Here is a 26,252-nt window from a genome sequence, read left to right on the forward strand (position 1 = left end):
TCACAACTCTGACTGGCACCCTATCCTGCTGTGGCTTGGCTGGTATCCTGGATATAAGACACAGTCTTCCCCACTCTTCTCTTTCCTCTCCTCAAGTGAAAGATAGGGTTCTCTTTTGGATCTGCGAGCTGTGCAGCCTGAAGTTAGAAGAGGGGAGATGCTGGCACTCCCTTGGCTGCCCCAGCTGGTGTCTTAGTATGTCGTGTTCCCCCTCAGTCCACAGTTCTAAGCCTAGTTCAGCACTAGGACTCACCTAAGAGCTGTGGTTCTTATGGCATAGACTGCCTTTCAAGTTTACTTAGAGACACAGAGTGCTGTAGCCCTCAGTGGTGAGGTTTGCAGTCGCTCAAGTTTGGACCACTACTGAGATCAGTGATTCCTCTCTGGCTAGGGCTGGTTTCAATGCTCCCTCCATGGGCAGACATCAGCTGAGTGTGGTCTGGTTTTCCTGGTTTTCCTTTCTGCTCTAACAGGACAGCACTGAGCTCACTGTGTCACAGTTGCTGTGTTCTCCCTCTCGCAGCACCAAGAAATGAGCTCTCTGCACCACACAGCTGTGCGGGGTAGGAGAGGGGCAGTGTCAATGGTTCGGGACTATTTTTAAAAATCTCTTCAGTGTCTCTTTCAGCGATATGAAGTTAAAACCAGGTACTATGAGTGCTCACCTAATTTTTGGTTCTTTTGAAGGTGTTTTTTCCGTGTTGATAGTTGTTGACTTGATGTCCTTGCAGGGGCATGATTGATGGAGCTTTCTATTTTGCTATCTTGCTCCACCCTCTCTCAGATCTCTCATTTTTTTTAAATCAAAAACTATAAGTGACTTAGCTTAGTGAAAAAGGCAAGTTGAAAACTGAGATAGGCTGAAATTAAGGTAACATTGTACCAAACAGTAGACCAAGTTGTGAATGCAAAGGAACACATCAATGATAAGAAAGTGAAACAGTCTAATTACTGATATGGAGAAATTTTAGTGATGTAGAAGGAAGATCAAGACAGCTACAACGTTCCCTTAAGCCAAAACCTAATCCAGGGCCAAGGCCCTATTAAACCACTTTAATTCTATGAAGCCTGAGAGAGGTGAAGAAGCTAAAGAAGAAAAGTTGGAACCTAGCAGAGGTTGGCTCATGAGATTGAAGGAAAGAAACCATCTCCATAGCATAAAAGCACAAGGTGAGGCAGCAAGTGCTGTACAAGCTGCACCCAGTTATCCAGAAGATCTAGCTAAGATCATTAATGAAGGTGGCAACATTAAACAAGAGATTTTCAATGTATACATATAGCCTTCTATTAGAAGATGTCATCTAGGACTTTTATAACCAGAGAGGAGAAGTCAATGCCTGGCTTCAAAGCTTCCAAGGACAAACTGACTGTCCTGTTAAGGGCTAATAGAGCTGGTGACTTTAAATTTAAACCAATTCTCAGTTACCACTGTGAAAATTCCCTAGAAAATTTCAACCCTTAAGAATTATACTACATCCACTCTGCTTGTGCTCTAAAAATGGAAAACCTAAGCCTGAATGATAGCACATGTGTTTACAACATGCTTTGTTAAACATTTTAAGTCTACTGCTCAGAAAAATATAGTTCTTTTGAGATATTACTGCTCATTGATAATGCACCTAGTCACCCAAGAGCTCTGATGGGAATGTACAAGGAGATTAATGTTGTTTTCATGCCTGCTAACACAATATCCATTCTGGATCAGGAAGTCATTTATATTTTCCAGTCTTACTATTAAAGAAGTACATTTTGTAAGGCTATAGCTGCCATAGATAGTGATTCCCCTGGTGGACCTGGACAAACTAAATTGAAAACCTTCTGGAAATGATTGACTATTCTGGGTACCATTAGGAATATTTGCAATTCATGGGAGGAGGCCAAAATATCAACATTAACCGGGATTTGGAAGAAATTGATTCCAACTCTCATTAATGACTTTCAGGGGTTCAGGACTTCAGTGGAGAAGTTAACAGCAGATATGTTAGAAACAGAAAGAGACCTAGAATTAGAAGTAGAACTTGAAGATGTGACTGAATTGCTGGAATCCCGTGATAAAACTTGAATGGATATGGAGTTGCTTCTTATGGATGAACAAAGAAAGTAGTTTCTTGAGATAGAGTCTCCTTCTAGGGAAGATGCTTTCAATATTGTTGAAAGGACAACAAAAGATTTTGAATATTCCATAAACTTATTTGATAAAGCAGTTGCAGAGTGTGAGAGGATTGACTCCAATTTTGAAATAAGTTCTACTGTGGGTAAAATACTATCAAACAGCATCACATGCTGCAGAGAAATCTTCTCTGAAAAAAATATCAATGCAGAGAACTTCACTGTCATATTTTAAGAAATTGCCACAGTCACCTCAATCATCAGCAATCACCATCCTGATCAATCAGTAGCCATTAGCTTTGAGGCAAGACTCTAAATCAGCAATAAGATTGTAACTCACTGAAATCTCAAATGATTGTCAGCATTTTTTAGCAATAATGTATTTTTAAATAAGGAATGCATTTTTTAGACATAATTCTATTGCACACTTAATAGACTACAGTACAGTGTAAAAATAATTTTTATGTGTAGTTTTTGGTTTTGGGAATCCAAAAACTTTATGTGACACATTTTATTGCAATATTCACTTTATTGTAGTGGTCTGGAACCAAACCCACAATATCTCTGACATATGCCTGTATGCGGTGATAATGGACTGGAAGACTCATTTGCTAAAATGTCAGTTTTTCCTAAATTGTTTTATAGATTTCAACAATTCCAATCAAAACTGTAACAAGACATTTTCGATAAAAATCAACAAGCTGATTCTAGAATTTACATGGAAAAGCAAAGAAAATAGAATATACAAAATAGTTTTGGAAAAGAAGAACAAAGTGGAAGGATATGCACTATCTGAAATTAGAACTTTATAAAGCTATAGTAACCAGGACAGTGTGATATTGAAGAAAAAACAAACATATAGATCAATAGAACAGACTAGAGAGTACAGAAATAGACTCATGCATTGATTTTTCAACAAAGGTACAAAGGCCATTCAATGGAAAAAGGATGGTCTTTTCAACAAATGATGCAGGAACAATTGGACCTCTACTTGCAAAAAGAAATTAACCTTAACTCATAACTTGCACCCCACACAAAAATTATGTCATAAATGATCATATCCTAAATGTAAAACCTAAAAACTAGGAAGCTCTTAAATGAAAACTTAGGAGAAAAATCTTTGTGACTTGGGGTTAGGAAAAGATTTCTTAAACATAAAATCAAAGACACAAGTCATAAAAAAGGTAAATGAAATTTATCAGAGTTAAGACCTTCTACTCCTTGAAAGATATGGCTAAGAGAATAAAGAGACAAGCACAGACTGGAAAAACATATTTAAAACACAAATCTGATAAAGGGCTTATATTTAGAACAAAAGAAGTCACAAAACTAAGTAGCAAAACAATCCATTTATTTTAAAATGAGCAAAGATTGGACCAGGCACTTCACCAAAGAAGATACAAATGGCAAATAAGTACATGAAAATATATTCAATGTCATTAGTTATTAGGGGAATGCAAATTAAAACCACAAGGAGATACCCAAAGGAAATATTATTTTTTAAATGAAAAAAAATCTGACAATACCAAGTGTTGGTGAGGATGTGAGAGTAACTGGAAATCTCATGTATTGCTGGTGGGAAAGCAAAATGGTACAGAAATTTTGGAAAATAATTTGGCTGTTTCTTTTGAAGTTAAACCCCATATGGCCCAGCAATCTGATTCCTAGGTATTTAAGTAAAGTAAAACTTAAATTTACACAAACATATGTATACAAATATTTATAGAAGCTTTATTTATGACCACTCCCAAATATTCCTCAACTGGTGAACTGATAAACTGTGGTATATGCACACAAATAGAACATGACTCAGCAATAAACAGGACTGAACTCCTGATAAACACCACAGCAATGTGAATCTCATATGTAATAGGCTGAATGAAAGACATCTGATTCAAAAGGCTATGTGCTATATAATTCTATTTATTTGACCTTTGGAAGAGATAACACTAAAGGGACAAAAAACACATCAGCAGATGCCAGGGTCTGGAAATGGTCCACAGAGTTGACTACAGAGACATAGTGTTATTTTTGTGGGTGGCAGTAGTGTTTAAATCTTGATTGTGTGGCACTTAACAATCAAAACTTGCAGAACTGTTTACTAGGTTAAAGAAACTTTTTAAGGAAGCAGAGGTGTGAAGGCAGGTTGGAGATACATCAGTGATAGCGGCTGAGGTGAGGTAGCAGGGAGAATATGACTACTGCAGAGGGATTGAAAAGCCTGTTATCACACAGCAGAGGCTTCATGCACCTCTTCTCAATCAATCCTTACACCTTACCTTGAAACGTAGTTTCCTCATTTTTTGCAGAAAGGTAGGAGAGAGTGGCAGTGGGAAAGTGTGAAGAAGACAAACTTTTTCCCCAAGAAGTGAAATTTAGTCATCATATTTAGTGTACTTTGTAAAAGATTGATTATACTACTATAATAAATGGCAGTATAGAGTAGTAAAACCATAACTGGACTATTTTTATTATGTTCAAAAACAGACAAAACTGAACTGTAGTATTAGAAACCAGAACAGTCACTACCTATGGTGAATGAAAAGGAATGGAAATTAGAAGGGGTTTCTGGGGTGCTAAGAATTTGTTTTTTTATTGGGGTGGTGGTTATTCTGATGCGTTCACATTGTGATAATTTATTGAACACACTGCAGTTTATTCATTTTTCTGGACATATGTCATATTTCAATAAAAAGTGATACATGTATGATTTGTTAAGCTATAAAGGAAAGCAAGGGATGTTTGTCAGACAAGCCACAACAGTGGCTAGGAGGAAGATGCAGTCCTTAGGGGTACATAGATTTCTTCAAATGTGTCAATAATGTGCTGCCTAAAATGCATGGAAGGTAAAGCATGTTTATGTTTAAACATACATAATTATATATATAACATAACATGTTATATAATAGTATTATATAATATGTGATGTTAGTATAATATAATATATTTTTGCTATATAATATACATTTATATATTCTATATAATATAACACACATTTTACTCTCAAATATACATAGGTAGGAGCTTATGAAATCTCATAAACGGTTTTAGAGTAAAATGTTTAAAATTATTTTCTTTAAAAGAGAACAAATAAAAAACTTTATAAAATGTATGTATAAAGTCTATATTGTATCTGTGTAGTTTTGTGTGAAAGAGACAGAATGGTACGATTTTTTTTTTAATCTATTCATAGTGAAGAAACTGCAAAGATATACATTAAAATGTTCTTCGTGCTTCTCTTTAGAATACAAATAATTTTTATTTTATGTACATCTTTCTGTATCTTCCAAATTATTTTAGTGATCATATTGCTTTTAGAATCTGAACGGAAAAATGTAAATAACCTTGTTTTTATTAATGGAAACATCAGGTGCAACTCAAGAAGAAAGACTAGGGAGGTGCCAGTGACCCGCGCCACTTGTGGGCGCCATGGGCCGCGTGGCACGGGACGTTTCAAGTCCGGGCGTCACCGCGAGCACGCAGCCTGACCAGGCCTCGCAGTGGGACGTTGGGAGCCCGGTGTTGGCAGATGCTGTGGCTAGGAGGAGTCCAGAGCCTCGCCCCGTCCCCGCGGGGCTGAGCCACAACTGCTTAGGTAGGAGGAGAATCATTCAGGTCTGCCCAGTTAAAGCCTTTCTCGTTCAGTGGCTGGGTGGGAAGGAAGGGAGATGACCCTCAGGTGAAGCTGGAGTAAGTTGGGAAAACAGGAGCTCCTTTCTTCCTGCCCATCCGAGGAATGAGGAATGTTGCTTATAAAAAGCACTAGTAAGTAACCAAGAAATCATCTCCTGCAGGCAGTTAGAAGACAGGTAGTTCCAAAGTGGTTCCCTGTCTGCTGCACAGGCTCACCCTATCCTTCCCCACTCTGGTGAGAAAGTGAAGACTGAGATCGCACTTGGTTTCCCAATAACAGATTTTTTGTTTTGTTTTGCTTTATTCTAATATATATTCCCTAATAAAGTGTATAATTTGAGGACGTCTTCTTCTAGTCAAGTGGGAGTTGATGACTCCTAATTCGGAGTTCACATTTTATCATTTGTGATATGGGTTGTCGTCTCCTTAACCCATAATATCACTGTGGATTGAAGGCATTGAATATCAAGGAGTAGGATATTAGTGAGAGAAACAATCCAAGCTCCCTGTAAGACATAGACCATGTCATCATTTCTGTATGCTAACATCACGCCTGGCATAAAATGCGTGCTCTGAAATGTTTGATGTATGAATGAGCAAATGAATGACTGAATGTCTTTCACAAGGACCTTGCCATTCAAAGGTTGGTCAGTATGAACAATTAAAAATAGGTTCAAGCTTTCTTTAAAATTTGCATTTTATATTTATTACCCATTAAATGTTAATAAGTGTCAGTAAAGGTCTCTGTTTTTGAAGCACCAGGGAAGTGTCTACCATTTTTAGTAAGCCTTAGTTTGAAATAAATGCATGAAAACTTTGTATTGTAAGTGGTTTTGTTTAACCCTTTGTGATTAAATTTAATGTACTAACAGTATTGTAATACAAACTACCCTAAGTTCATTAAGTTGTTCATCTTCTGAGCAGTGCAACCAGCACCTTGGAAATTGATTATGACTTAAAAGAAAGCAATAAATGAGCATGAACTGTGAGACACAGAAACTTAAAATGATCTCCAGGCATAAACCCACAGTAATCCTTATTCCAGGAGTTTACTGTTGTTGTTTGTTTGTTTTTGAGACAGAGTCTTGCTCTGTCGCCCAGGTTGGAGTGCAGTGGTGCCATCTTGGCTCGCTGCAGCCTCCACCTCCTGGGTTCAAGCTATTCTCCTCCCCAGCCTCCTGAGTAGCTGGGATTACTGGCATGTGCCACCACACCCAGCTAATTTTGTATTTTTAGTAAAGACGGGATTTTGCCATGTTAGCCAGGCTGGTCTCAAACTCCTGACCTCCATGGATCTTCCTGCCTCAGCATCCCAAAGTGTTGGAATTACAGGCGTGAGCCACCGCACCCAGCTGTTTTTTCTAATTAAGATGCACAGTGACTGAAGCTACATTCCTCTACATAGAATTTGGCTGCAAGTTGTTTTTTTGTTGTTGTTATTACTTTTATGTGACACATCATTTTGAAATAGATGAATAGGTACCCCAACAATTGTAGGCCATAGTAACAAAAGCAATGCAAACACCATATGCTCAAAGGTTTTTAAATCCTTTTACATCAGAAAGCCTGGAGTATTGTCTTTCAAATAGTGTAGAATATATTGAGTCATCTTCTCAGAAAGTAACGTTCAAGTTGTAACATTTTGCACTCACGAAGAGCTTCTGAGTTTTTTTAGGGATGTTATAAAATAAAATATTACAGCAGTCTAGCTTAAAGATAGCAAAATAAAGACTATAATTTATCATAGCTCTAACTAAATTTCAAAATATACACAATGAATGAGCATGAGCCATCTAATAGAGCATTTTTCTAATTGTCTAATTTTTTAAAAAATTGCTGAACAATAATGACAGCAATAACAAAAACGATGATAATGATAGAACAATAGTTAACATTTATTGAGCGCTTACTATTTTCAGGCAATCTTCCTATATTACTCTTCTCAACAATTATGTGAGGAAGATATTATCATTAACTCCATTTTGTAAATAAGAAAACAGAACCCAATGGCTATGACTGGTATCAGAATTCCAATTCTCTATATAATGGGGAAAATTATTGTAAAATTAATGGAAGGTAAAGATTCAGCTTTAGCTTTACATTTTAGAAAGCCTCCAGAAGTAAATGTATTTACATACTCTATGATGTAATATACATTTATGTACACCTATGTACATCTATCCTGACATGTGCAGAATTCACGTATTTGAACCACTAATATTTCACGATTTAGGCAACTTTGAAAGGTAATTGAGTTGATTTGACACAGGATAGGTGTTAGAAAGCGTCTCTTTAACCTTTATGAGTAGAAACTGAAGCTGAAGTCACACTGTCATCTAGAATTGCATGAGAAGTGGAAAACTGATATGGTTTTAAGTAGGCCATTTAAAACGAAATGTTTCAGGAAGACTTGTATTATAATTACTGAATAGAAATCGGCTCCTGATTTCAATTTATTTTCATAGACAAATTAGTTATTCTGTCTTGCTGTTTATTTTAGATTTACCTAAATAAGTTCTGCATGTGCCTTTCAAAAATAAGCTTTATTTTATGGAATCAAAGTTAAGGAAGATGAATATCTTACAGAGGAAGGGAATTGTATATAATTCTGAGCTGATGTGTTTAAAATGTTTGAAAATAACCCGTTGAAAATATTGACCTCACTTTTCTTCAGGGACCGTTAGCTCATTACTTATTAGGAAGATAGCTCCACGTGTTAGCTTAAAAGTTACTGGCACTCAACCTGGTCTGTATTTCTCCACCAGAATAACTTTCCTTAGGAAATTCCACATTGTGGGTGTTCGTCTGATTTTACATGCATGAATGCTTCAGTGCTCTCCCACCGGTTCTCAATTAAATTCCTATTAGCCAGCATAACTCAGGCAGAAGAATTCAATGCTGTCTTGAATGATCACCGAAGTTATAGCTTAAGAAGACATTGCATTATCACCCATCCACCCCCCACACCGCCAACACCAAGAAAAAAGAGTATGCATTTAACTTGTTAGAAATCAGCTCAATTTTGTTAACTGGAAGATGTAAGGAGCAAAAACATGATATAAATCACTTCTCATTCCTGTTGAACAGACATTTGGAAACCTAAGTTTAAGGTGAAGAAAGAAAGGATTGCCATAGTCCTCTGAACATACATTCCCAAACATAATACATCTGGTGTCTTCTTTAGGGAGATGTCTCTCTCTGTCTCTCTCTCTCTCTCTCTCTCTGTGTGTGTGTGTGTGTGTGTGTGTGTGTGTGTGTGTTGAGAGTCCATGGGATCCCCCTCAGAGAAGGAGATAATGGAAGAATAAACACATAGAAGGCATCTGAACCTTCTTAGGTATTGGAGCCAAGGCTTAATTAAAGGCTTTCAAAAGTTCCAATCTCTCAGTTCATTTCCTCACCCTTTATATTTACTGATGTAGTTAACAGTGGGGCATCATGTTAAACATGAGAGTCTTTACCAGATTGAAAGAAAAGACTTGAAATACATTAAAATTGACACCACTTATGCATGTAGAAAATGAGGAAGTTCTAGTGTTCATAGACGCTTTCTCTTCTGCGGCTGCTATTTCTTTTCCTGTTTTCCTCCCATAGATCCTGCCTTCTGTGGACCTTTCTGTGATTCTGTCTGTTGTTAAAGAATTTGTCTAACATCATAGTCATCTGATTTTGTTCTTTCTTATCTTTCAGTAGCAGGTGATCATTTCTGTTCTCCACCTATTTTTCTACCACCCTCATTTGCAATATTTTTTATTCTTCCAGATCTTTCACATCCACAATATTCCTTCAAGATAACGGGATGGGGTTGGGATAAAATGGGAAGGAGGTGCCATTTGAAAAGAATCCCTCAGAGCCTGATTCATCTCTTCCTCTAGGCTTGAGAGTGCTGCTTCTTTCTGGGACATTCCCACCTGGTGGTGTTGCCCTAAACTGGCATAGGGCTGATTTAGATGTACAGTGATGGCAGAGGCAGATTTATTTTGATAGCAGAACTCATCAGGCGAGCTCTTCAGGCCCCATTTCTACTAATGTTGAAATGTGGGAATGTAGAGAGGGATTATTTAAACTTTCTCATCAAATACAGTTCAGTAGTGTTTTTAAATGGGTTCTTTGGGTACATTTTTTCCTCTCAAGTGGTCACCATTTTTCCCTCCTTCCCAAGAGAGAGGACAGGGAAAGCTTATTCATCTACTTGGTGGCTGCAAAGGGAAAGGGTCTTGAGTCACTGTCTTCGCTGGTTCCCACTGGCCTCTCTTGAGACCCTTCTTCTTCCCACCTTCTCCTAGGACTGGGTGTTGACTGAGGTAAGGCTGAACCTGAGGTCATTGGTCTGGTCATTAGGTCACCCTATTTTCCAATTAATATAACAAACAACTGCGGGAGTTTGGGTCATGAGAAAGCAAGCACAGAGGTTTTATTCCTCCCTGTGCCATAGCTAAATTTAAAAAATTATGACAATAATGGGTATGATAAAATAGTTAGAATTAATGAATGAAGAAGACCTAGTATCTGACAGCACAAGAGGATAACTACAGTCAATAATAATTTAACTGTACATTTAAAAATTACTAAAAGAGTGTAATTGGATTGTTTGTAACACAAAGGATAAATCCTTGAGGGGATGGATACCCCATTCTCCATGACATGATTTTTACACATTGCATCCCTGTGGCAAAACATCCCATGTACTCCATAAATATATACACCTACTAAGTCCCCACAAGCAATAAAAATAAAAAATTATTTTTAAAAAGATAGCATAAAAATAAAAGTAAAAAAAAATAATAATAATTATGACAATGAAAGCGAGCAACTGCTACATGTCCTGTGCAGTTTGCCCTGGTTTTTAGAACCTTCAGAAATGTAATCAGGGAATCTCTTTCAGTCTATTTACCCTACACAGTCTGATAATTTCCAAGTCACTAACATGAACTGCATTTCATTTGTTTTGTGTGGTTTTACCCTCTTGGAGAATTTTGAAGAAAACACCTCCTAACTATCAAATCCTTACCCTGCCTTCTTGCTCATATTCTTAGACAATGCAAAGATAGTAGGTAAGGGAGTAGGGGCCATGTGTTTAGGGAAAACTTGCCTCAGGTAAACTCAGAGTCTTCGTATGTAAAATTTCAAGCTGTCTTGACCTGTGATTTTCTTACTGTAAACTTTCCATCAATACATAACATACATTTGGTAAAAGGCACAAATGAAGACAGATTTAATCAAATGAACACATTGGTGTAACCAGCTCTCAGATCCAGAAATGATGGTACCAGTAAGCCCAGGAGCTGCCCCTGTTCCATTCTAGTAACCACTCACCAACTCAAGGGCAACCACAAATCTGACATCTAACACCACAAATTAGTTTTGTCTAAATTTGATCTTTATTTAAATGAATCATACAATATGTATTCCTTTGTATCTGGCTTCTTTCACTCCATATTTTATTTGTGAGATTCCTCCATGTGGTTGCTTATAGTTGTAGTTCCTTTATTCTCACTGCTAATAATATTTTTCCATTGTATAAATATACCACCATATTTTTATCTTTTCTATGATTCATGGGCATTTGGAATGTTTTCGATGTTATTATGTTATTAGGTTGCTGTGAATAGTGCTACTGTGAACATTCTAGTATGCATTTCTGCTGGGTATATAGGAAAAAAATCTGCCAGTACAGAGTATAGGAGAAGAAGCAGATGCTCTCAAACAGCTTTCCAAATTGGTTGTACCCTCTTACATTTATATCTGCTTTGTGTAAAAGATCCACTTATGCCATATACTTGCCAATACTAGGTATTGTCTGTCTTCTTAATTTTAGCCTTCTGGTGAGTTTGTTGTGGTATCAACCTGTGGTTTCACTTTGCATTCCACTGATGACTAATGGGAGTTAATAACTCTTTCATGAGTTTACTGACCATTTGGAGATCATCTTTTGTGATATGTCTATTAAAATGTTTAGCCCATTTCTCTACTGGGTCTTTTTCTTCTGTCTTCTTTCATGGAAGTCCTTTATGGGGCCGGGCGCGGTGGCTCAAGCCTGTAATCCCAGCACTTTGGGAGGCCGAGGCGGGCGGATCACGAGGTCAGGAGATCGAGACCTTCCTGGCTAACACGGTGAAACCCCCTCTCTACTAAAAATACAAAAAATTAGCCGGGCGTGGTGGTGCGCGCCTGTAGTCCCAGCTACTCAGGGGCTGAGGCGGGAGAATGGCGGGAACCCGGGAGGCGGAGCTTGCAGTGAGCCGAGATCACGCCACCGCACTCCAGCCTGGGCCACACAGCGAGACTCCGTCTCAAAAAAAAAAGAAGTCCTTTATGGATTCTGGATACAAGTCCACATCAAATATATGTACTACAGATATTTTCTTTTATTCCATGAATTGTCATTTCATTTTTAAAGATTTGTTTTGATGAACAAAAATTATTACTTATAACGTAATCCAATTTATTATTTTTATGTTCTGTTCAAGAAATCCTTGCCTATCCAAGTCATAAAATCATCCATTTTCTTTTAAAAGCATTAATGTTGTTTTTTTAAAACATTTACTTTTGCAATGCATTTGGAATTGATTTTTATGCATTATGTAAGATAGGTAGCAAAATTTATTTGCTGCATTAGATTTAGGTCAGCACCATTTATTTAAAAAGCCATCATTCTAGTTTTTGACTTATTCTGTTTTCTGTTGCTATAGAAGAATACCTGAGACTGGGTAATTTATTTTAAAAAGAAGTTTATTTTGCTTACAATTCTGGAGGCTGAAAAGTCCAGGAAACATGGCACCAGCATCTGCTGTTTCTGGTGAGGAACTCATGCTGCATTACCACGTGGCAAAGAAGCAAAGAGGAAGCAGACATGCAAAAGGAAGACCAAACATGAGAGGCAGACTTGCTTTACAATGACTTTTTTTTTTTTTTTTGAGGCAGAGTCTTGCTCTGTCACCCAGGCCAGAGTGCAATGGTCCAGTCTTAACTCACCTCCCGGGTTCAAGTGATTCTCCTGCCTCAGCCTCCTGAGTAGCTGGGATCACAAGAACTTACTCCCTCGCTCACTCAGCATTAATCTATTCATGACTCAGACACCTCCCACTAGACCTCACCTCCCCACACTGCTGCATCAAGGTGAAAATCAGGCTTCCAACACATGAACTTTTAGGGGACATGCTTAAGCCACAGCACCCCCATTGCATGCCAGGGTAACTCTTGTTATAAATTAAATGAACATTTATATGTAGGTCTACTACTGGACTTTTTCTTCTTTTTAGGTGGTGTAATTTATCCTTGCATCAAAGCCATGCTGCCTTCCTTATTATAGCTTTATTTATAGTAATTCTCAATATCTGGACAAGTCTGTCAGCTTTGTTCTTCTTCAAGATTAACATGGCTATTCTTGGCCCTTTTTATTTCCATATAAAATGTGAAATTTGCTGTGGCTTGACTTATGAGTGAGCTATGGTCAATTTTGGTAAAAGTTTCAGGTGCACTTGAAAAGAATGTACATTCTGATGTTCTTTGTTGCAGGATTTCACATCTGTTTATTAAGTCAAGTTTGTGGCTTATGTTACACAGATCTCCTATATTCTTGAAAGTTTTCTTTCCTTTTTCCTTTCTGTATTTTTTTGTCTGAAATTCCATCAGCCATTGACAGAGGTGTGTTACAATTTCCCACTGCAATTGGAGATTTGTCAATTTCTCCTTTTATTCATCAATTTTTATATTTTATGTACTTAAAAGCCGCGTTATTCACTGAAGACAGATTTAAATTGTTCTATCTTCTCCTTGTGTAGTTCCCTGTCGCATCCTTAGGGATGAGGGGACATAAACAAGTAAGTAACTTGGGAGCTCAAAGGAGATCCTGCAAGGCTAAGATTCAGATCTCTGAGGAGACAGTGTGGCCGGGGTACGTCACTGAGATAGGGTTTGCTTGTCTCAGAACTAGGAAAGCAATATGGCTGTGGTGATGAAGAAATTTGACAAAAGAATGCACTGACTCTGCAGGCCACCACCGCATCTGTAAAGGCTGCCTAGACCCCTACAAACAGAAGCATTTGCTGCTGGCAGAAACAGAAAATTCCAAGAAGGAAATGTCCCTTCTTCCTCTTTCAGCTTTGCAGTGTTTCTCCAGTACCCTCTATTGGCAGAGCCTAACTTTCAACCAGCTGGAAAAATAAAAATGTAATCTGCAGATTTCAGTTCCAGTATCACAATACAGAGTGATGGGTAGGTTTGGAGCTGGGGAACAATAAATTAATAACTAACATACCTTCTGTATTTCTAGTAATGCTTCTTTCCTTAAAGTCCACTTTGATTATTAGTTAGCCATCCCTTATGTTGGTTGATGTTTGCATGCTATATCTTTCTTCATGGTTTCATTTTCAACTTCTCTGTGTTCTCATACTTAAGGTGTATCTTTCCTAAACACTATAGAGTTGGGGTTAGTAATTCTTTTTTTTTTTTTTTTGAGACAGAATCTCACTCTGTCACCCAGGCTGGAGTGCACTGATGTGATCTTGGCTCACTGCAGCCTCCGCCTCCCGGCTTCAAGAGATTCTCCTACCTCAGCCTCCCGAGTAGCTGGGATTATAGGCATACACCACTATGCTTGGCTAATTTTTGTAGTTTTAGTAGAGAGGGGATTTCTCCATACTGGCCAGGCTGGTTTCAACCTCCTGACCTCAAGTGATCCACCCGCCTCAGCCTCCCAAGGTGCTGAGATTACAGGTGTGAGCCACTGCACCCGGCCAGGGTTAGTAATTTTTTCCTGGGAGACAATCTTGGTCTCCAAATTAGAATATTTAGTTCTATTAAATCTGAAGTAATTGCTGATAGATTTTGGTTTATGTCTACCACATTGCTATCTGTTTTTTATTTGGTCCCCTTTATTTCTCACCTTTTTGGTGTTAATTCAAAAATATTTTATTTTTTATGTTAATTTGTTAATTATATATTAGTTTATATTTCATATTTCCCAGATTTTACCTTAGAAATTACAACATGAATCCCTGACTTCTTCCAATCTAATACAAATAATTATTTTTACCAAACCCCTAATAATTTTATAACATTAGAATACTTTAAATCTGTTTACCCTCTCTCATCTTTTGCATCATTGTTGTCATTCTTTTTAGTTCTGCCTAGGTTTTAAATCCTGTAGAGATATTTCTATTATTGTCTTATGCAGTCACGTAACACCAGTCAATATTTACTTCTATGTGTATAGTCTCACACATTTACTTTTACTATTACTCTTCAGTTCCTCCTGGAATTCTCTTTTGCTTTTGGTTCATTCTCTGTGTTCCTTCTAGGGCTCCAACTATACTCTGTTAAGACCTTTTCACTATGTTTCACATGTCTCCAAAGGTTTTTTAAATAATATTTTTCATTATTTTACTTTTCTGCTTAAATTTAGATATATTCTATTGCTGTTTCTTGAGCTTACTAAATCTGTCTTCTGCTGTATCTGATGTGTTGTTTAATCCATCTAAGGAGTACATTTCCGATAGTATATTTCTCAACTCTAGAATTTGTTATTCTTTTTATAGAATCTAATACTCTGGTAAAGTTCTTTATCATTTCTCACTCTCTTGTCATAAATATATTAATTAGAGTTGTTTTAAAATTCCTTGCCTAGCTCTAATAGCTTGATCTGCCATGGGTAGGTTTCTAGTGTCTACTTTTTCATTTGGTTTTTCTACTGTTATCTTGAGATGTTTTATTTTTGCATACTTAATGATTTTCCATTAAGTGCTGAAGAGTGTGTGTAGAAAATTACAGAAAATCCCAATGATGTATCTTCCGCCATAATGGATGTATCCTTTCTTTCACTAGGCAGATAACATGGCACTTTATCTTAATTTAATCAGGGACTGTTTCATATTGAGGCTGAGTTGCAACTCTCAAAAAAGTCTACCTCTGGTCTACCCTGGTTCTCAAGAGTTTCAGCTGAAAGTGTAGTGTTTCTCCAAAGCCATTTCTCCTGTGGGTCCCTGTCTTGTAAGACTGCAAAATATTTATCTTCCTTTCAGAGGCTTTCCACTTTGCCATCCTGCCCCATGTATGCCCAGAAATTGGCATTATTTTCTGAGTGGTAAAAGAGCTCTGTGCTTGAGGCTCCCCACATATTTGCCCAAAGCTGTACAGGTTTCAACATTACCCACCAATGACTCTCCTTCAGTGAAATGTTGAGATGCTCACACTCTTCCCCATGCCTACAATTAGCAGATGCTCCCAGAAGATGCCCCTGTCAATGTCAGCTCACTTCGATGAGGGAGTTGTACCCTCTCCATAGCCTTCTCAGCTATATTCAAACAAATGATTTGGTCTTTTATTCTGCTTTTCTATTAGTTTTCAGCAGAAATTCTGATCTACTACTCCATCCCACTCATAAGCAGAGTATAATGTGTAACTGTTTGAATGATGTATTTTGTTAGGTTCCGCTTGTTAAAATAGTAAATTTTAAAGTATGTCTTTGTTTTCAAGTTTTGCACAAATCAAAATATTTTCTTCCAAGCAGTTCTTTGGCTTTACAGTTTTCTTTGGCTGAGATCAACTGGGGAAATATTAGTGGATGATTAATATGCAATCAGTCTTCAAATATTTCTATACTCCTTAAACCTGTAAATCATCATTAAATGTAATTGAACATGATTGAAAAAGTAAAAAATTATATTTCTAAACTATTTTGATAATTCCTCTGTCTTAATTTCGAAGTTAATTTTTCTCACAGACAAATGCATTTCCACAAAATAAGTATCATTACTTACCCTAGAAAAAGATTCAGAGGAAATATTCAAATAATTGTACTGAAACACCATACAAGTAAGAAATTATTATTATTTTTTGCCTAGGATGAGTATATACAAATTCCAAATAGTTACATTTGAAAGCATTTTATAATTATATTATCTTTAGTATACTATCAAAACAAGAATCTTGCAAAGAATTAGGTGAGCCCTACTTTTGGCTCAACTGTTTATGACAGGAAGTGGCTTGATAGCATATGTAGATAAACAGATCATTTTTTACTGTCTGTCTCTACTAGGTTCTGTAATAAGTGCCATCAACATTGTGCTATTTATCCTCAGGCAAATCATATGGAAAAATCTCAACCAACAGTTTCTCAAGTGTTAAAAATGAGCGTTTATTCTGCAACTTGTAAAAGGAAGGACAGTGTAGGGGTTAAGTTAAAATGCACTGTAATCTATTATAAAATATTAGAATCACAATGGTGAAAGCTGTATTATACAAGATGTTTAGGGATTATAGAATTTTTTTTTTTAGGTGGAGTCTCACTCTGTCACCAGACGAGTTCAGTAGCACAATCTCAGCTCACTGTAACCTCTGACTCTCAGGTTCAAGTGATTCTCCTGCCTCAGCCTACCAAGTAGCTGAGACGACAGTCACACACCACCACACCCAGCTAATTTTTGTATTTTTAGTAGAGATGAGGTTTCACCATGTTGGACAGGATGGTCTTGATCTCTTAACCTCATGATCTGCAGCCTCGACCTCCCAAAGTGCTGGGATTACAGGCGTGAGCTACAGCACCTGGCCAATTATAGGATTTCTATGTTCATCTTTACCTGTCTCCATTCCACTCCAAAAGACACTTTACAGTGATATGTAATGATCTAAGATGAAAATAAACATCCAATTCAAACTCCGCAGAAAATAATTAAGGAGCAGTCTCATCTTCACGCCTCAGGTTCTATTTGTGAGGTAATGGAAAATACTATTCGTTCATTACCCATTGGGTACCCATTCCAGTGGATCATGCGTTATTTGCTTGGTGTATGATAACACTGGAAGGTGTGTCAGCCATCCCTGTTTGTGATAGGTGTTCCTCAGTTGTACAGACTATTCCTCAGGATGCAAAATCCTCAGGGAACAAATGTCTTGACTCAATTTTCATGTAAATATTAATTGCCAACTTAGTATTTTTAAGAAGAAAAATTATACAGATGAGTGTTTATGTATAAACAGTTTCACAATGTAAAACAAGGCACCAATAATTAAACATTATTATGTTTTATGTATAAATACTATATATAAATATATATATATACAGTGAATACATAGAAGTCTGCACATGCAGTAGAATATATAGAGAGCACAATATTTAACACCATAGGAACTGTCCTCTGTAGAGAACTGATTGTGGGCCAGATGATGCATTAGTTCTTAACACATGTTATTTTGTCAATCTTCCAATCATCTCTATGAGGAATTAGTTAGTATTCATGTTGTTTGGATAAGGAAACCAAGATACATAAAAGATAAGTAACTTGCTGAAAGTTTCTTCAGTAAAGAAAATACAGAGTTAGGATTTGAACTTACATCTCTCCAAATCCAAAATTCATGTCCTGTCTTCCATGCTACTTTGGTTCTTGAGTTTGGAACATCCTCCCGAGAAAGACAGATAGCATCTCTGATCTCTTGCTCCTGAGTTCCTATGAAGCACAGTCTATTTTATTTATCTTTGTAATTCCCCAGGAATTAGCCCTGTATTTTTACCTAGCAGGAGCTCAACAAGAGTTTGTTGACTACATGGATGAGTGAATGTCTACCAATAATTCATTCTTATAAACTTATTTTTCAAGAGAGTAGCCATTTAGACTTTAAAGTGTTTCCTTAGCATCAACAGCTAATGCAGCCTCTGTCTTTCTGGCAGACTGTTTCATCCGTGCAAGCCCAGGTACCAGTGTTACCTGAGCAAAATAAAGCATGTGAATGCATTGACCTGGGGCCAACATGATTCACCAGACCACCAATATCAGTATCCCCTGGAGTAAGCTAATCATGAATATGCTTATGTCATGAGAAAAGTAGCGTTACCAAAAAAAATAATTTTCTGGGAAAACTTGCTCTAGCATTTAGTATTTCAAAAGAAGCAAGAAAGTAATTATAATATCTGACCCTTGTTAAACATTTTTAAAATTCATTTTATGACAGTGTCGTTTTTTACTAATACTTTTCAATTCAAGTGGTGGGAGTTGGAGTAGGAAAGGTAGGAGAGTAGGAAAGGTTGGAGTAGGAAAGGCAGCATATACCATAACCATTGGCATGATGTGAACCTCTGGTGTTTTCAATACAGCTCTCTTCTGCTTACTAAACATTCAAATTCCTATGCATTACCCCAGACATACTGAATCAAAATCTGTGGGGCCTGGAACCTAGAAGGTTTCAGGGAATTCTGATGCATGCTAAAGTAGTATCGCCCACTAAACTATGAACTTCTTGTGAGTACAGGCATCCCAGTACTGACACAGGTCATGACAGAGTTGTTGCTTAGTAAATCATAAATGAATGTTTGAATTAATTAATAAATTCTTAAGAAAAAAAGGGATATTTAAAGTCACCACTGTGTGATCCACCTTTATTCTGCCTACTTTATGCCATGAGTTTGTGCTTCTAACTGCTGAGGACATTACGTCTTTAACAAATAAATTTTTATTTACTTTATGGATGGATATAATGGAGCCTAGAACCAGAGCCTGTAAACTAACTTCAGTCCTGCCATTGCCACTAAATAGGGATGTGCCCCCTCTCTAGCCCTCATCGTTAAAGATGTTAGAACATATTTGCCCTGTGATTCCCTTCCAGCGCTAAAAATTTATTTTTATATTTAAAAATATTTGTACTTTGACGATGACCAGCCCTCCATCTGAGTACTCATGATGTCATGAGTTAGGAAAGGAAAAATCACTATTTTACAGTCGTCATAGTTTAAATTGGTTCAGACAAGAATCATCAGTGGATGCTAAATTGAGGGAGGAAAGTTTGATGAGGAAGCAGGAAATTGCGTGGTCTCAAAGTGTCTTCCTACAGATTGCATGTAAGTTACATGAGGAAAAATCTGTAACTATACCTGGAAAAACTAGATAACATCTTGACCAGGTGATCAAAATTGACATCACCAAAGAAAAGTAAGTGGACGTTGTATGCCTCCAAATGTGATACCCTGAGAAACACACACATTCATTCTGTAGTATTCTGGCTGAGGCCACTTAACCTGAATCTAATCATGAGGAAGTATCAGAAAAATCCAAATTGAGGTAGATTCTGTAAAATAGCTGGTTTGTACTCTTCAAAATTGACTATGTCAAGGAAGATAGAAAAAAGCTGAAAAAAGAACTATTCCAGAGTAAAAGAGACTAAAGAGATGTGACAACTACATACAATACATTATTCCGTAGAAAAAAAAAAAAATTCCTAACAGGACATTATTGAGACACCTGACAAAATAGACAAAACAGGGATAGGGACTGTAGATTAGACAATAGTATCATATCAGTGTTAACATCCTGGATTTGATAACTGTATTATGTTACAGTAATGAAATATCCTCAGTCTTAGGAAATGTGCACCGAACATTTAAGGGGTAATGAGGCTTGATGTACACAACTTACTTTCAAACAGCTTAGCAAAAATAATACAAACGTTTTATGTTTTATACATTTCTGCATGTGCACACACACACATGCATGCACACACACACACACACACGCACACACATTAGGAAAAGAGAATTATAAATGTGACCAGGAGGTTTAAAATTGGTAAAGCACAATTTTGAGTTCTTGATATTCGTACAACTTTTCTGTAAACTTAAAATTGGTTTAAATAAAAACTTGTGAATTTTTTAAAAGATGCACTTCCCACCTCTCAGTAGCTTTAACTTTAAAACATGTTTCAGAGCAATTAACTAAATTGAAGGGTGGTTCCAAACAAGAAATCCTCATAGTTACTGTCCATTAATTTTGCGGATATCTGCAAACAAAGCACTGAACTGTCCAACATGTTTCTTCATTGGGAAATTGTGACAACAATTTACCTTGTGTATTGTAGTGGGAGGCAGTGGAGTAAGGTAGAGAGAATTCTGAAAGAGCTGCAAAATGTGGTTAAAAGCACTGATTTATTATGAGACCATAAACAGGTCATTTCACCTGCCTAAGGCTCCATTTCTTCATCTGCAAAATAAAGAGACTAGAGGATTTTGAAAGATTCTTCATCCCTATACTTCTACAATACTGAGTTATAGTTTAAGAAACCAAATGTGAAAGTCTAAGAATAAAGAAGTTTCTAAAAAGAATTAAAGAGTTGACCAAAGTTAAATGAAATTACTTTTTCTTTGCACATCTATCCACCCTCTTATGTAGATAGAAACTTGGATCACTTTTACAGGAAGACAGAGCAGTGTTTGCAAAGAAAGAGAACCAGATTTGAACTTTGTCTCAGGATGCTCATGAATTTGGCAAGCTGATTGCATTTATGTTTCAAGAAGAAATGTAGCCAAAGGTCTCTAAAGTACACTGAAACATTACTTCCTCTACTTCCATATTCCTGCCACAGCAGATGAGTTATTGTTTTTACAAATTGTGTTAAGTATTTCGAAGAAATACAATTGAGTCCTCATGGACCACACTTATAAGGATAGCAAGTTGTACAATTATCATTTCTCCAAAAAAGAGACTGATTTTTCTGAAGGTTCTGGTTCTGAATAAGCCATGCTGTACGTCAACAAAGAATAAGAGAAAGTATTTACTCCCTAACAAAGACTAAAATAAAAAAGACCAGGGTAGATACATCATAAATATTGTTGACTTAGAGTAACAAACCACAAAAATAAGAAAAAAGAAAGAGTCAGGATGCTACAGTGCCTAGAGAAGCTTTCCATTTTGAAGCCAATTTGTAAAAATCTAACTTACATTTAGGTGACTGCCTAATTTTCAGCTTTTGTAAAGTGATGTGATAACAACAACAAAAAGATACTTTTGAACGTTTCATTAATTGTATAATAAGATACCATCATCAATTTTTCCAGTCAACAAATACTTACTGCGTGTTGAGCACATTCTGAGTATATAGCAGTGAACTAAGTACACAAAGTGCAGTCTCTCACATTCTGGTGGGGGAATATAAATATGAATGAAATGCAGACAAGTAAACACCACTATGATGAGTAGCATGGAGAGACTTAAAATACCTACACACCTTGGTAGGGCTGATTACTCTAGTTCATCAGAGAAGGCTTCTTTGCAAACAAATATTTAAGCTATGATCTGAATAACATAAAAATCACAATGGAAAGAATATTCTGGCCAAACCAGTGCAAAGGTTCTGAGTTAGGAATGAACTTGTCAAATTAGCAGAACAGAAGGAATGCCAGGTGGCTGGAACATAGTAGACCAAGGGGGAAAGATACGTGATGAGTTTTCAAAGGAGGCAGAGGCATCAGAGACTGTATTCTATTCTAGGTGTTACGGGCAGCCATTAAAAGGTCTTAGTAAGAATGAGGTGGGAGCTGATTTTCATTTAAAAGGATGACTTGAGTTGCTGTGTGAGGAGCAACTGTAATAATCTAGAGAGGAGATCATGGGCCCTGGAGGAGGGTATTGATCATACATATGGAAAGAGGCAGACCTTGGAAAGAGACTCAACAGGACCAAATGATGGACTGTAGGATAGGGATTAAGTGATAGAGAGGAATAAAGGATAACTTGTAAAGCTCTATCTTGGCCAATTGGGGGGATGTGGTTGGCATGGACTGGGATGGGAAGACTGAGACAGGGACAATTTTAGGGAATGGGAATTAAGAGATCTGTTTTGGTATTGTTAAGATGTATATTTGGTATTGTTAAGCTGTATTAGATTATTTAAGATGTATATTAGATAATCCAAGCAGAGATGTGACATAGACAGTGGAGTACACAATTTTGATGTTTTAGGATGATATAAGGACTAGAGGTGTAACACGGGTAGTTAGGTGTGTGTGATGATATTTGAAACTGGACAAAATCACCTGAGGAGAGAATGTAGCTGGAGAAAAGAAGGGGCTCCAGGTGGGCTCTTAGTGGAAGAGAAAAGTAAGAGCCAATCTAGGATACTGAGAATGAGTGGTGAGTGAAGTAATTGGAAAACTGGAAGACGATGGTGTCATACAAAGTGAGAAGAAAGTATTCCATTAAACAGAGAGTGTCAACTGTGAAGACTGCTGTTACGAGATCTGGCAGATATGAGTCTAGGGGTGACCACCGAATTTGGCAATATGAAAGTCAAGGGAGTTTTTTGTTTTTGTTTTTCTTAAAAGGGCTGCTGCATCAGCACAGGCATCAATAGGATCAGTCCAATAACAGAAGAAAAGGTGGTATGGAAAGATAACAATTGCAGCAGCAAAGTCATTGAGAGGATGGAGGGACAGGATCCAAACAAAAGGAATTAACCTTGGAAAGAGCCAAGGCATTTTCATTCAAGGAGCTGCTTGTGGAATTACTAAACCTCTTCTCTTACTAAGTGCAACTTCTCTTCCATAGATCATCTCATTTGATTCTCACATGATTCTCATGTATCTGATCATTCCCAATTTCCAGAGAAGGGAAAGAAAGTTTAGGGAGGTTGTATTATTTGTCCTAAAACATGCAAATAATAAATAATAAAAGAGAATTTAAACCTTTCTTGCAGTTCCAAACCAAACGCTCTTTCCACTACTTAATATCATGATAAAATCTCCCTTCTAAAGCTCCCTCTGATCCAACATGACAAATGTTCACAGTGTTTGAGATACAAAGAAGTATAGTTGCTTTGAGGCCATTTTCCTCATTTGATGGCTTAGTGATCAGCAAATGGCTTGGCAATTTTAAATTTGAATCCCTGGAATCTATTCATGTACAAGTTTTGTGTCCACATTGTTTTTTTCCTGAATCTAATGATGGCTACAATATAGCAGGGCCATAATTACATTCACAGCTACAGATATTTAAAAATACTAAAAATCGAATACCAGCCTGGGCGTGGTGGCTCACATCTGTAATCCCAGCACTTTGGAAGGCTGAGGTGGGTGGATCACCTGAGGTCAGGAGTTCAAGATCAGCTGGGCCAACAGGGCGAAATCCCATATCTATTAAAAAAACAAAAATTAGCTGGGCATGGTGGTTGGGGCCTGTAATCCCAGATACTCGGGAGGTTGAGGCAGGAGAATCACTTGAATCTGGGAGGCAGAGGTTGCAGTGAGCTGAGATCATGCCATTGCAGTCCAGCCTGGGTGACAATAGTGAAACTCTGTTTCAAAAAAAAAAAAAAAATCTAATACCTTTCTTAACAAATTTGGTTCACATATTCAAGTTAACTTATAAATTGCTAGTTTGCTTTGTTATCATTTTAGAGGGAGTCCCACCCAGTAAAACAGCGGTAAAGTCAAATATCTCGTTATTAAGTTAAAAAAAAAAAAAACTTTTAATGAAAGGAAAGTACAAACCCCAATCAACTGGGGGTGCAATGCAGAGGACTATATTATCCTATTATCTAAAAAGCATGGAATTTGACACGCTGGGTTCAAGTCAGGTTTGGTAAACTGTCCTGGTAATGTCTTTCAAGTTGTTTAACCTCTTGCTTTCTTTGTTATGAAAATATGGCTAAAAATATTTATGCAAAAGAGTAGTTGTGAGAAACAAATGGGTTAATCCAGCAAGACCACTTCATAAACTGAGAGTACCTGTTGGTTGTTATTATTATGGATATAACACTGGATGGTTTGTTTTATTTTGCATTTCTTAAAAAACATTGTAAGGCAAATTTTCCTCTACCTTCTAATAATAACGTACCATTTCTTGAAGGTTCTCAGATAAAAGAGAAGAGCAACTACTTGCATAAGGACACTTGTTCCTCTTCTAAAAAGCTTTCCCAAATATCTTGAAATGCATCAGTCCCATGTTCCCACAGAAGTATGTCTATTATTGCTACCATATAATGTAGAATATGGTAACTCAGCCACACATTCATTCTAACAACAAACGTACATTAAGGGTCTGTTATGTTCCAGGCTCTGAAGAAACTACACATCAATATAGAAAAAGGATTGTGATACATTTCTGCCTCTCCAGCAGTTCATAGTCTAATAAACAACATCTCCTCTTTTCATCCTCCACCTCCACTCCTAGCTATGAGCACTACAATGCCAAGACCCTTGTCTCAGTCATCGTTGGTGTCCCTCATATTACCTAGCACAGCACCTTGCTCATAGTAGGTGCTCAATAAATGATTATTGGATTGAAGTAATATTTTGTAGTGTGTTTTTTAAAACATTTAAAAGAACTGGTAGACTAACAAGGTGTTTTTTTCTCATAATGTCTCACTGGTTACATTTAACAGCAAGTTAAAATTAGATCTTTTTTTTTTAAAGAAAGAAAACCATAGCAACTGTGATGTCGAATGTTTCAGAGAGCACATTTTTAAGGATTCTCTTTTGCTGAATTACCCATGTTTGAGCTGCCTATTTCAATCAAAAATTTAATAAATAAGCTGTGGTACTAATAGCCATGTAAACCACTGATTAAATCTATGAAGCAATAGAAACTCCCACACAGAACAGAACACTTGATGAAATACTTGAAGAAAAAAAACATAAATGTGTTGAAAATCCACTGAATACATTTAAAATGGTTACCCACTGGAAATGATTGAACATTAGCTTCTCTTTGTTTCTTGTACTTGTATTTATTATAAAACCTTGGAGATTGTTCCCATGTTTCATGTCAATATTTGCTAAAGATTTTTTAAAGGCATATTCTATGAGGCAATCAATTTTACAGTGCTGTCTTCTAAATTAAAGAATGAGCATTTTTACAGAATGTTATCAACAAATACTTCTATGACATACATAATGATTATCTAATGGTTTTCTCTGAAATTATTTTTATTGAAGTAATGGTTAAAGTGTAGCTCAGTGTCTCAGAAACACTGACTAATGTCATGTTAATCAACTTGACTACTAAAAAAAAGTGAAGAGGTTGATAGTTTAAATCTAGTTGGTACATGATTCACTTGAACTATCAAAGAAGAAAATGTACTTTACCCAAGACGAAATTTAAAACAAAAAATAAATCCAGAAATATATCTCAGAAACAACTTTTTCAAAGTTATAGTCTGTACCTTTTAAAAAAAAATCCAATTTTGTTTCTCTTAAATAAGAATGTGTAAATTAGCTGTTGATTGACAGCATTCATATTGATCAACATCTATTGAATGCCTACTCTATGCAAAGCACTGAACTAATGTCAAGAAGAGTAAAGTATATTTCTGCTTTTAGGGAGCTTATTGGAAGAAAAAATCATTCAGGAATAACTGCGACATAAAAAATAAAAAATAAGTGCTATAAATGCCATTGGTATTATTCAGAGGAGGTAAAAATGGATAACTCCTTGGTAGGTTTGGTCAGGTAGAATGAGGTGGGAATAGGAAGTTGGGGAATTCTTAGTTGACAGACTGAAAATGAACATCTTTTGGAATTAACAAGATGTTCAGCTTGACTTCAGAGTAGTTTATAGGAGGAGTGCTAAATAAGGTTGAAAACACACATTGAGTGAGGTGGTAAAAGGCCTCAAATTCCAGATTATTTAAATAGAGTTTTATAATTTTTTAAAAAGCCATAGCAGCAGTTCCAAAAGTCTTCTGTACATGTGTGACAATTTTTATAAACAAACAAACAAAAAAACACGGTGAAACCCCACCTCCACTAA

General features: G+C 36.7%; 1 protein-coding gene across 1 annotated transcript in view; it reads left to right on the top strand.

The window, feature by feature from the left end:
* Positions 1–5,575: 5,575 nt before the first annotated feature.
* The window catches only part of SPATA16 (spermatogenesis associated 16), a 254,511-nt gene continuing 233,834 nt past the window's right edge, over positions 5,576–26,252 (top strand). Inside the window, exon 1 of the mRNA XM_003894819.5 lies at positions 5,576–5,704. The gene's annotated coding sequence lies outside the window, so the exon portion shown is untranslated. The remainder of the gene's footprint in view (positions 5,705–26,252) is intronic.

Source organism: Papio anubis, chromosome 2 (assembly GCF_008728515.1).
Source record: "Papio anubis isolate 15944 chromosome 2, Panubis1.0, whole genome shotgun sequence".
Taxonomy (NCBI): Eukaryota; Metazoa; Chordata; class Mammalia; order Primates; family Cercopithecidae; genus Papio; species Papio anubis.